Source organism: Ambystoma mexicanum, chromosome 8, assembly GCF_040938575.1.
Source record: "Ambystoma mexicanum isolate Mex_15411 chromosome 8, UKY_AmexF1_1, whole genome shotgun sequence".
In the NCBI taxonomy this organism is placed as follows: Eukaryota; Metazoa; Chordata; class Amphibia; order Caudata; family Ambystomatidae; genus Ambystoma; species Ambystoma mexicanum.
Window position 1 is genome coordinate 481,889,930 of NC_090929.1, and position 12,584 is coordinate 481,902,513.

Sequence of the window (12,584 nt, forward strand, 5' to 3'; positions counted from 1 at the left end):
CCAGGTGCCCCGGGGTAGGGTGAAGGTGCACCAGGCTTTTTTAAAGCCTGCTGCCGCTGCCACCACATCCGGGGCGCGTCGGCCACCTGGCCTTCCAGAAACCAGCATGAGGTGGGGAAACTGGGGAAACCAGGACGCGTCGGCAATGAGCTTGCGCGCCAGATCCAAGGATCCAGCGACGGTGCTGATCGTGGTCTGACCTTAGGGGGATGAATGGAATGGGGTCCCTGCGACAGCCCCAGCCACGCCCCTGGGAGTGAACCCCAGGGCGATTGATGTACAAGCGACCCTCAGACAGGCGTAGTCCCGGGAAAAACCCAGAGCCACATGGTGCGTTCGAAGTGTTGATCAATGTGTCCTGCAATTCACACTAATTCTCGCAGCTAGCTGCGTTCTTCATCGATGCACGAGTCGAGTGATCCACAGGCAACTTTTTTTGTCCTAGACGTCGGCCTGACCCTGCCGGTGCAGGAGAGGTTGGGGGAGGCAGCGCTGGCTGTGGCAGGACAGCCCAGCTCCCTGTCTAGCTCGGCCGAAACCATTGTGGTTTCAAAAAAATAAAAAATAATAATCCAGGTGCTCAGCCTGACCGCCAGCTGCAGCAGCACAGCGCTTCCCAGGGGGATGGAGGTAGGCCGCTCCGCCACCTGCCCACACGGCCCGATCCACTCATCCTTCCCCGACCCCTTCCCTTTTGGGAGGGGGGGCTGGGAGATGGACAACGAGGCAGGCCAGAGACAGCACAGACAGGGGGTCGGGTGGGACCACTAGAGTCTTCAAACCCCAGCCCGGCCGCATAGGACCCAGCTCCAGGTACCTGGGCAAGAGGGAAGGTCACCCACTGTGCCAGCGGGCCTGGCCATTGCTCACACACAGATGTGGGCGGTTGGAACCTTGGCGCCCACCGTCAAGTGAGCCAGCTGCACCATGGCTCATGCCAGGCTTGCCCGGGTGCCTGTCTGCCTGGGGAGGCACCCCTCGAGAGCAGTCAGGTTTCCCTCGGCTCCCGGCTGCCCCCAGTCAGGGCTTCCCTGGTGACCGGGGTGTGCCCACCAATGCCCAGCCGCTGGCAGGTCAGAGAGAGGAGTGTGCGCCCCCCGGCCAGCGCAGATGCGGGCTCAGTGAGGAGAGGGGGCTGGTTGACCACGCGCACCGGACCGCTCTGCGAGAGGTGCCCCGGGCTGTGGGTGTGCACGTCTGGGATGCAACCGAGGTCGGGCCCACGGCTCTCCCTCCCGCTGCTCCGCTGTTAATGATCCTTTATGCCCCCACCCACAAGCAGAAACCATTCACACTCAAATGCCCCATTTCTCCTTCCAAACACGTTCCAGATTCAAATGCCACCTCCCTCCTGACCTACATGCCACCATCCCTCCATCCGAACCCACACAAAGACACCAACATCCGTCCCTCCATACCTACACCAAGATGCTCCACCCCTCAGAGCCACACCCATATGCTTCATCTCTACCTCCACACTCAGATGGCGCCATTCGCCCTCTCTCTATACCCACACCTGATTACCCCATCCCTTCGACACACACATGCTCCCACCACTCCAATAAACCAACATCCTTCTCTCCAGACAAACATACCCCATCCCTCCATTCACACCCAGATGCCCCCTTCCTTCCCACCAGAGCGCTCCAGCCCTGACCCACATGCTCCACCATTCCCTCGCATGCCCCCATCATATGCCCATTCCATATCAACAATGCCCCCTCCGATCCAGACTCCACGATGCACAATCCCTTCCTCAAGACCCATACCATGATGGCCCATGCTCCCTCCACACAGAAAGATGCCCCTATCCGTCCTCCGACCAATGAGCCCCAATCCTTCCCTCCAGACCCACACCAATGTGCCCCATCCCTCCCTCCAGATGCACATCAATGTGTCCTGTGCCTCCCTTCATACCCAAAGCAATGTCCCCATCCCTCCCTACAGACCCACACCCATGTGCACCATCGCTTCCTCTCAGAACCACACCAAGATGCCCCATCCCTCCCTCTAGACCAATACCATAATGCACCATCCTCCCTCCACATAGCAAGATGCCCCTTGCATCAGATGCCCATGTGCCGATCCTGAATCACATGCAGATAGCCCCAGCCAAACCGCTCTAAAACCACCCATCCTAGTATGCCCCCCATCCGCCCAGACCCACACCAATGTGCCCCGTCCCCTCCTTCCAGACCCACACCAATATGCGGTCATCCCTCCCCAGACCAATGTCCCCATCCCTCCCATCAAACCCGCACCAATGTGCCCCCAACACCTCCCTACAGAGCCACACCAAGATGCCCAGTCCAACTTCCCAACCCACACCTAGATGACCCATGCCACCCTCCAGACCCACTGTGCCCCATCTCTCCCTCCAGAAAAACGCCCATGTGCCCCATCCACCTCCCTCCAGAGCCATACCAATGTGCCCCACCACCTCCCTCCAGAAACACACCAATGTGCCCCCACCACCTCCCTCCAGAGCCACACCAATGGGACCCGACCACCTCCCTCCAGAGCCACACCAAGATGCCCGTCCCACTTCCCAACCCACACCTAGATGACCCATGCCACCGTCCAGACCCACTGTGCCCCATCTCTCCCTCCAGAAACACACCCATGTGTACCATCCCACCACCCAGATCGACACCAATGTGCCCCCACCACCTCCCTCCAGAGCCACACCAAGATGCCCCATCCTACTTCCCAACACACACCTAGATGACCCATGCCACCCTCCAGACCCACTGTGCCCCATCTCTCCCTCCAGAAACACGCATGTGCACCATCCCTCTCCGCCCAGATCCACGCCAATGTGCCCCCACCACCTCCCTCCAGAGCCACACCAAGATGCCCCGTCCACCTTCCTAACCCACACCTAGATGACCCATGCTACCCACCAGACACACTGTTCCCCCATCTCTCCCTCCAGAAACACACCCATGTGCACCATCCCTCCGCCAAGATCCACACCAATGTGCCCCCATCACCTCCCTCCAGAGCCACACCAATGTGCCCCCACCACCTCCCTCCAGAGCCACACCAAAATGCCCCGTTCCACTTCCCAACCCACACCTAGATGACCCATGCCACCCTCCAGACACACTGTTCCCCCATCTCTCCCTCCAGAAACACACCCATGTGCACCACCCCTCCGCCAAGATCCACACCAATGTGCCCCATCACCTCCCTCCAGAGCCACACCAATGTGCCCCGTCCAACTTCCTAACCCACACCTAGATGACCCATGCTACCCACCAGACCCACTGTGCCCCATCTCTCCCTCCAGAAACACACCCATGTGCACCATCCTTCCGCCAAGATCCACACCAATGTGCCCGACCACCTCCCTCGAGAGCCACACCAATGTGCCCCCACCACCTCCCTCCAGAGCCACACCAAAATACCCCGTCCCACTTCCCAACCCACACCTAGATGACCCATGCCACCCTCCAGACACACTGTGCCCCATCTCTCCCTCCAGAAACACACCCATGTGCACCATCCCTCCGCCAAGATCCACACCAATGTGCCCGACCACCTCCCTCGAGAGCCACACCAATGTGCCCCCACCACCTCCCTCCAGAGCCACACCAAAATACCCCGTCCCACTTCCCAACCCACACCTAGATGACCCATGCCACCCTCCAGACACACTGTGCCCCATCTCTCCCTCCAGAAACAAACCCATGTGCCCCACCACCTCCCTCCAGAGCCACACCAAGATGCCCCGCCCAACATCCTAACCTACACCTAGATGACCCATGCTACCCACCAGACCCACTGTGCCCCATCTATCCCTCCAGAAACACACCCATGTGCACCATCCTTCCGCCAAGATCCACACCAATGTGCCCCACCACCTCCCTCCAGAGCCACACCAATGTGCCCCCACCACCTCCCTCCAGAGCCACACCAATGTGCCCCCACCCCCTCCCTCCAGAGCCACACCAAGATGCACCATCCCACCCTCACCTAGATTACCCATGCCACATCCAGACCCACTGTGCCCCATCTCTCCCTTCTGAAACCCGCCCATGTGCCCCATCCATCCCCCCAGACCCACACCAATGTGCCTCATCCCTCCCATCAAACCCATATGAATGTGCCCCCACCAACTCCCTCCAGAGCCACACCAATATGCCCCATCCTACCCTCCCAACCCTAGATGACCATGACACCCTCCAGACACACTGAGCCCCATCTCTCCCTCCAGACCCACACCCATGTCCCCCAAACCCACACTACTGTCCCTATCCCTCTGCTCAGACCCACACGTTCCTATCCCTCCAGCCCTACACCAATGTGCCCCTTCCACCAGACCCACACCAATGTGCCGCTTCCTGCCAGACCCACACAAGCATACCCCTATCCATCCAGACCCCAAGATGCCCCATCCCTCCCTCTATACCAATACCATAATGCCCCATCCTCCCTACACATAGCAAGATGCCCCTTCCCCTTGCAACAGATGCCCATGTGCCGATACTGAATCACACGCAGATAGCCCCAGCCAACCCCCTCTAAAACCACCCATCCTAGTATGCCCCAGACCCAGACCAATGTGCCCCATCCTCTCCTTCCAGACCCACACCAATATGCAGCCATCCCTCCCCAGACCAATGTCCCCGTCCCTCCCATCAAACCCAAAAAAAATGTGCCCAGCCCCCACATCAAACCCACACCAATGTGCCACAAGACCAACACCAACGTGCCCCTATGCATTGCAGACCCCACCATCCCTCCATTTACACAGCAAGATGCCCCCATCCTGCCCACCAGACCTACACCTAGATGATCCACCCCCCCAATCCCACAATGTGCCCCCATCCAAATCCACACCAAGATGCCCCGTCCAACCCACACCTAGATGACCCATGCCACCCTCCAGACCCACTGTGCCCCATCTCTCCCTCGGAAATATATCCACTGTCCCCCATCTCTCCCTCGTAAAAATACCCATGTGCCCCATCCCTGCCCCTAGCCCACACCAATGTGCCCCATCCCTCCCATCAAACCCACACCAATGTGGCCCCACCCCCTCCCTCCAGAGCCACACCTAGATGACCCATGCCACCCTCCAGACCCACTGTGCCCCATCTCTCCCTCCGGAACACACCCAGGTGCCCAGTCCCTACCCCCAGACCCACACCAATGTGCTCAATCCCTCCCATCAAACCCATACCAATGTGCCCCCACCCCCTCCCTCTAGAGCCACACCAAGATGCCCCATGCCACCCTCCCAACCCACACCTAGATGAACAATGCCACCCTCAAGACCCACTGAGCCCCATCTCTCCCTCTGGAAACACACCCATGTGCCAAATGCCTCCCCCTAAACCCACACCAATGTGCTCCATCCCTCCCATCAAACCCACATGAATGTGCCCCACCACCTCCCTCCAAAGCCACACCAAGATGCCCCATCCTACCCTCCCAACCCACACCTATATGGCCCATACCACCCTCCAGACCCACACCCATGTCCCCCATCCCTCCTCAGACACACACCAATGTACCCCAACCCTCCCTGCAAACCGATACCACTGTCCCTATCCCTCCCCCCAGATCCACACCACTATGTTCCTATCCCTCACTCCAGACACACACCAATGTGCCCCATCCCACCAGACCTACACCAGCGTGCCCTATCCAACCATTCAGGCCCAACCAAGATGCCCCATCCCTCCCTCTAGTCTAGACCAATACCATAATGCCCCATCCTCCCTTCATAACAAGATGCTCCTTCCCCTTGCAACAGATGCTCAGCCGCAGTCGACCCCTCTAAAACCACCCATCCTAAACACACCCTCATGAAAGATTAAATTACTCTATTAGTCCCCTTTGATTAGTTAAACACCACAATCCACTGTCTCCCTGTTCCTTTTCTTAGCCCTCCATACCTTCCATGGTGAATAGCTGAACGTGATTTTTAAAATAAATGCAATTTCCCGCTTCCCTGTGGAAATCTGGTGGTTTGCAGGAACGTTCATGGTATCTCGAAAGAAAATGCTAATTGTATTTGCAGCCAGCCAACAGCACACGGATTGCAGCTGCTCCTGCAGCCTGAGCCTTGCCCAGACGAAGTCCGACGCTCCAGGTTCTCATAGAAACGTTCCGGTATTCAAAATAAAATGCCCACTACAAGCCGAAAGCATTCAGTGCCCTTGCACCAGCAGCCACAGCTTTCCCGCTTCCCGAATCCCGCTGCATCCCGAGCAAGAAAGTGCCCCGGAACCGCTTCATTGCTCCGACGGAAATCGCAGGGATGACATCCCAGACCACGTGTTGAAGAGTGGGCGGGCCGTTGCTATGGTCCTTTTCTCGGATGGGAACTAGTCGCTACCCAAGTGCAACCGCAACCGGACTCTACGTACCTTTGGCTTGCAGCGGTTGGGGGGCATTTTCTTCGGGATACCGGACGTTTCTGCAAGACCCTGGAGTGTCCGACTTGTCTTGTCCCTCATCATTTTTCTGAGCCTAACCGGAAAAGCACTGGCTGCCAGGCTGCAAGAGCAGCAGTAATCCGTGAGAATACCATTTGCATTTTCTTCTGGACTCCGAGAACGTTCCTGGAGCGGAAAATAGGGATGGGATGGTTCATCTAGGTGGTGGTTGGGTGGGATGGGGACATCGTGATGTGTGGATGGCGGGATCTTGGTGGGGTCTGCAATGGACAGTGGCACATTGGTGTTGGTCTGGAACAGGTATGGGGCATCTCTTGTTCTGGGGAGGGGGCCTCTTGGTATGGCTCTGGAGGGAGTAGATTGATGTCGGTTTGATGGGAGGGATGGGCACATTGGTGTGGGTTTGATGTGCAGGGCGCTACACATTGGTGTGGGTCTGTGGGGGATGGGGACACAGTGGTATGGATTTGATGGGAGGGGCGGGGGACATTGGTCTGGTGAGGGATGGGGGCATATTGGTGTGGGTCTGGAGGGAGGGATGGGGGCACATTGGTGTGGGTTTGGGATGGACGGGGACACTGGTCGGTGTCTGGGGCAGGGATGGTTCATCCAGGTGTGGGTCTGCAGGGCAGGATGGGGCATCCTGCTGTATGGACAGAGGGATGGTGGGGTCTGCCATGGATGGGGGCACTTGGTCTGCAGGGAGGGATGGGGCATCCTGGTTTTTGGTTGGATGGGGACATCGGTGTGGGACTGGAGTGAGGGGATGGGGGCCCACTGGTGTGGGTTTGCTGGGATGGACAGGCACATTGGTCTGGGGGAGGTATGGGGCACATTTGTGGGTCTGCATGGAGGGATGGTGGCATCTTAGTTGGGGTCTGCAATGGATGTGGGCACATTGGCGTCGTTCTCAGATATGGGGCATCTTTTGGTTTGGAGGGTGGGATGGGGACATTGTGCATTTGGAGGGAGGGATGGGACATATTGGCGGGGTTCTGGGAGGGATGGGGCTTCTTGGTGTGGCTCTGGAGGGAGTGGGTGGAGGCACATTGGTGTTGGTTTGATGGGAGGAATGGGGCACATTGGTGTGAGGGAGGGATGGGGAACATTGGTGTGGGTGCGCAGGGAGGGATGGGGAATCCTGGTATGGGTTGGATGGGGACATCAGTGTGGGTCTGGCATGGGGGCACATTGGTGTGGGTTTGATGGGAGGGACAGGTACATTGGTCTGGGGAGGGATGGGCCATATTGGTCTGGGTCTCGAGGGAGAGATGGTGGAATCTTGGGGTGTGCAATGGATCGGGGTACATTGGTGTTGCTCTGAAGCAGGCATGGGGCATCTGGTGTCGCTCTGAAACAGGAATGGGGCATCTGTTGGTTTATATGGTAGCATGGGGCATATTGGTGTGGGTCTGGAGGGGATGGGGGCACATTGGTGTGGGTTTGATGGGGGGGACATTGGTCTGTGTTTGGGGGAGAGATGGTTTATCTACGGGTGGGTCTGGATGGCGGGATGGGGCATCTTACTTTATGGATGGAGGATGGTGGGTTCTTGGGGTCTGCAATGGATGGGGACATATTGGTATCAGTCTGGAACAGATATGGGGCATTTGTTGGTCTGGAGGGTGGATTGGGGCATCCTGGTGTGGGTGGGATGGGTCATCTTGGTGTGGATCTGGAGGGGGGATGGAGCACATTGGTGTTGGTTTGGAGGGAGGAATTGGTGCTCATTGGTCGGGGGAGGGATTGGGCCATCTTGCTGTGTGGATGGAGGATGGGACATCATGGTATGGGTCTCGAGGAAGGGATTGGGCATCTTGGTGGAGTCTGGATCAGACGAGGGCATCGTTGATCTGGAATGGAGGGTCAGGGCATATGATGGGGGCATGTCAGGGAATGCAAGGCATACATTAGTTATCAAAAATTGAGTAGTAGAGTTTGCTTTTTTTTTTATTAGCAAGCAGACCCATTTGATTAGCAATTTTGTACAAATATAGTTAATGTCACAAAAAGTTATTTGTACCCAAGACATGAAATGAGCAGCAATACAGTTTTGAGTACTGCTGAAATAAGACATTAGTTGGAGGAGTTAGGCATTGCAAATTCTTTAAAATTCAGCTAGACCTGCAGGTCAGGTAACTTAGTTTTCCTATTCAACCTAAGAGAAATGCACTTGACCAATAACAATGGAGGACAACAAATTTAAAATACGATTTGTGTACAATGGTGCATGTCACTACAAACCTGCTTGGTTTGGCACACTCCTGCCACCCAAAAGCCAGCCATGCACAGTGAAACTTATGTTTTACATTTACTGCAAACAAAGTAAATGTTATATAAACGTTTCAAACGTCTCTTGCAGGTGCTACTCAACCTTCATAAAATGTACTTGACAGTGCGAGTGTTTGTAAAATGTAAAGGGTTAGCTGCATGAATGGACACAAATAAATAGATCTGACAAAAAAAGGCTCTGAAAACAGTTTGGCCATCTCGCCTCCTGCAGATGCTAATGTATAATGCAATCATAATCCTAAAGCAAAGCGGGTTCTGGAGGCTAACTACAGTGTTTGGTATTGCAGTAGATCACAGACTGGATGGAACTATTGATTGCTACTTTGCGTAAGCATTTTGTTCGCTTTATGTATTCATTATGTAAGAGGAAAGAGTTTAAGCAGACTGAATTGCATGGCAGGCAAGGAACTGGACAAACTAGATGGCATATTGTAGTTTGTGATCATTTCAATTTCAGGGTACCTGCTATAAAGCGATGTCAAGGAGTATAGGTTCGCTCATGGGTGGAGCGCTAGTTGCAAGATCTATGCAACCTTCAGGTGACAGAACTAGGTTTGCCGTCCAAAGCATTTGATCATGTGATCATGTACATTTTCAAAATGTACTCGTCAATATGATGCATCTTCCCAACAAAATGAAATATAGTTGACACAATTAACTTAAGATACACTTACCCAACCTTTACTGTAAAGCATGGATATGATGCAGTGTTTTACATTACCTATACTGTGAGTATGCATTATGTAACAATGTACATTTTAGGAATGGAATAGCATAACTGTCTTTTAAAAAAAAAAAATGGTCTTTGCCAGACGGGATATAGAAAGCTTCATAAAAGTAGCATCCTGATTATTTCTAGTTTGCAATTATTTGAAAAAGACATTTTTGCCTAGCACTCCCACACATGCCTTTGGCACTTAAGAGTGGAGGAGATGCTTACTGCTGCACTTTATCTCCATTGGGCCTTCAAATGAACAGAGAAAAGAGGTGGAAGAGAGGAATGCAGGGCGAGCTGGGCTTTCATTGAAGAGGGCAACTTAAATAGCTATCTTTGCTACACCAGAATTGCATAGCGAATTGCTATGCAACACTGCTTATTTTATGCCTTGGAATGATGGAGCATGTGGGTCTGAGTGAGGGCTGCAGCACTCTGTTCAGAAGGAAGGGATCATCTTGGTGTGAATGGAGGGAAGGGGTATGTATGTCTGGAGAGAAGGATGTTGGTTTATGGGAGGGGTGGGAGCATTTGTGTGTCAAAGGGATGGGGTCATCGGGTGTTAGTATAGAGAGAGGGCGGATGGCGCCATCTAAGTGTGAGTCTGGAGATAGAGGTGAAGCATATGGTTGTGGCTCTGAGAGGTGGAGCTTCTTGGTTTAGCTATGGAAGGACGGATGTTGGTGTCTGTGGGTTCGGAGGGAGGGATGGTGGCATGTGGGTTGGGAGGGAGGTGGCATTTGAATCTAGAACATGTAAGGAGAAATTGGGCATTTTTAGTGTGAATTTGGGCATGTAGGGCTGGGGTATCTGATTGTGAGTGGGGGCATGAAGGATCATTAACAGCGGAGCAGCCAGAGAGAGAGCCACGGGCCCGACCTCAGTTGCATCCCAGATGCGCACACCCATAGCCTGGGGCACCTTTCGCAGAGCTCTCCAGGGTGCGTGGGCATCCACAAGCCAGGGAGCGGGGATTCCCTTCCACTCTAGGGGGGTACGCGACCAAGCAGATGGATCGGGGCGCCTGGCAGGGTTGGGTTAACCTGCTGGGGATGTCCCCAACCACACACCGGAAAGGAAGCCCAGCACGGCACCTTCTCCTCACAGAGCTGGCTGCTGCGCTTGCTGGGGGCATGCACTCCTCCCTGACCCACCAGGGGGTGGGCATTGGTGGGCATGCACCCCGGTTAGCAGGGAAGCCCAGAGTGGGGGCAGCTGGGAGCCGAGGGAAACCTGACTGTTCTCGAGGGGCGCCTCCCCAGGCAGACAGGGGTCCGGCACGCCAAGCACAAGCCCTGAGCCATGGCTCAGCAGGCTTACTCGACAGGCGGGCGTTGATGTTCCAGCTGGCCACATCTGTGGGACAGCGTTGGCCAGGTACTCTGGCGCAGCGGGTGGCCTTCCCTCTTGCCCAGGTACCTGGAGCTCGGCCCTATGCGGTCAGGCTGGGCTTTGAAGACTCTAGCGGTCTCACTCCAACCCGCCCACCCCTAAAAGGGAGTGGAGGGGGTCGGGGAAGGATGAGTGGAATGGGCTGGTGGAGGAGCGGCCTGCCTCCATCCCCCTGGGAAGTGCTGTGCTGCTGCAGTGGCGTGCAGGTTTCCTGGGCCGAGTGCCTGGATTTTTGTTTATACCACAATGGTCTCGGCTGGGCTGTCTAGCCACTGGCGGCGCTGCCTCCCCCTGGCCTCTCCTGCACCGGCAGGGTTAGGCTGATGTCTGGAACCAAATAAATGTTGCCTGTGACTCTTGGTGGTAGATCACTCGGCTTGCGCGTCGATGAAGAACGCAGCTAGCTGTGAGAATTAATGTGAATTGCAGGACACATTGATCATTTTGAATGCACCATGCAGCCCCGGGTTCCTCACGGGGCTATGCCTGTCTGAGGGTCACTTGTACATCAATCGCCCCAGGTTCGCTCCCAGGGGAGAGGCTGGTGCAGTCGCAGGGACCCTGTTTCCCTTTGTCCCCTTAAGGTCACACCCCGATCAGCGCCGTCGCAGGATCCCAGGCTTATTGCAGACGCGTCCCGGCCTCCTCAGTTTCCCCGCCTCATGCGGGTTTCGGGAGGGCCAGGTGGCCGGGCGCCCCGGATGCAGTGGTGGTGGCGGCAGCGGGCCTTAAAAAAAAAAAATACTGCCGCACCTTCACCCCTCCCCAGGGCACCTGGTCATGCTGTCTGTGGCGTCCCGTAGCTGCCAGTGCAGGATGGCTGGGGCAACCCCCCCCCCGTATCGGCTCGAGGCCAGCTGCCCTGAGCTTTCTGCTCCACCGGCCTCCGATCAGACCAGACGTGGCGACCCAGTGAATTTAAGCATATTACTAAGTGGCGGAAAATAAACTAACCAGGATAACCTCAAGATTCCCCCAGTAATGGCCAGTTAAGAGGGAAGAGCCCAGCGCCGAATCACCATTCAATGGCAGCCGTGGGAAATGGGGCCTACAGAAGACTGACTCCCCGGCATCGGTCAGGGGGCTCAAGTTCTTCTGATCGAGTCTCACCCCGGGGACAGTGTTAGGCCAGTAGCGGCCTCTGGCACGCCAGGATCGGGTCTTCTTGGAGTCTGGTTGCTTGGGAAGGCATCCCAAAGCATGTTGTAAACTCCATCTGAGGCTAAATAAGGGCATGAGACGGATGGTGAACAAGCATCGAAAGGGAAAGTTGAAAAGAACTTTGAAGAGATAGTTCAAGAGGGCATGAAATCGTCAAGCGCTAAACTGGTGGGGTCCGTGCAGTCCTCCCCGCGTGGTTCAACGCGGCAGGGAGGTCGGTCCCCTGGAACGGTCGATGCCCTTGCAGGACTGCCTCCTGAGTAGACCCGGTCCCCGAAGGTTGCATTTCCTCTGTTGCGCTGCACCGTGACAGGCTGGGAAGGCCCGCAGGGGCAGGTGGCTCTCAGTCACAGCCCCCTGAAAGCAGTTTTGCTGTATAAGCAGGGACCGAGGGAGATTGACCGCTGTTGTACCCTTCTCCGGCAACAGTCCTGCCCCTCTTGGGGGTCGCAGCGATGGGAGACAGGGCTCCTGATGCGACCGTGGACTGCCCTCGGTGTGCCCAACGTCGTGCTGCCGGGAGGGGAAGCCCACAAAGGGCGCCTGCGGTCTGAGGTGATGTCGGTTACCTGCCCGACCTGTCTTGAAAACGTGTGCAAGTCGGAGGACCGAAT

The 12,584-nt window shown here is 55.9% G+C and overlaps 2 non-coding genes across 2 annotated transcripts; one reads left to right on the forward strand and one right to left on the reverse strand.

Moving 5' to 3' along the window:
* Window positions 1–284: 284 nt before the first annotated feature.
* On the reverse strand, window positions 285–435 carry LOC138474870 (5.8S ribosomal RNA). Its single transcript, XR_011269099.1, has one exon. It is a non-coding gene; the product is annotated as a 5.8S ribosomal RNA (ribosomal RNA).
* Window positions 436–11,161: 10,726 nt separating this feature from the next.
* On the forward strand, window positions 11,162–11,309 carry LOC138474868 (5.8S ribosomal RNA). The gene has a single exon (XR_011269097.1). It is a non-coding gene; the product is annotated as a 5.8S ribosomal RNA (ribosomal RNA).
* Window positions 11,310–12,584: the final 1,275 nt, after the last annotated feature.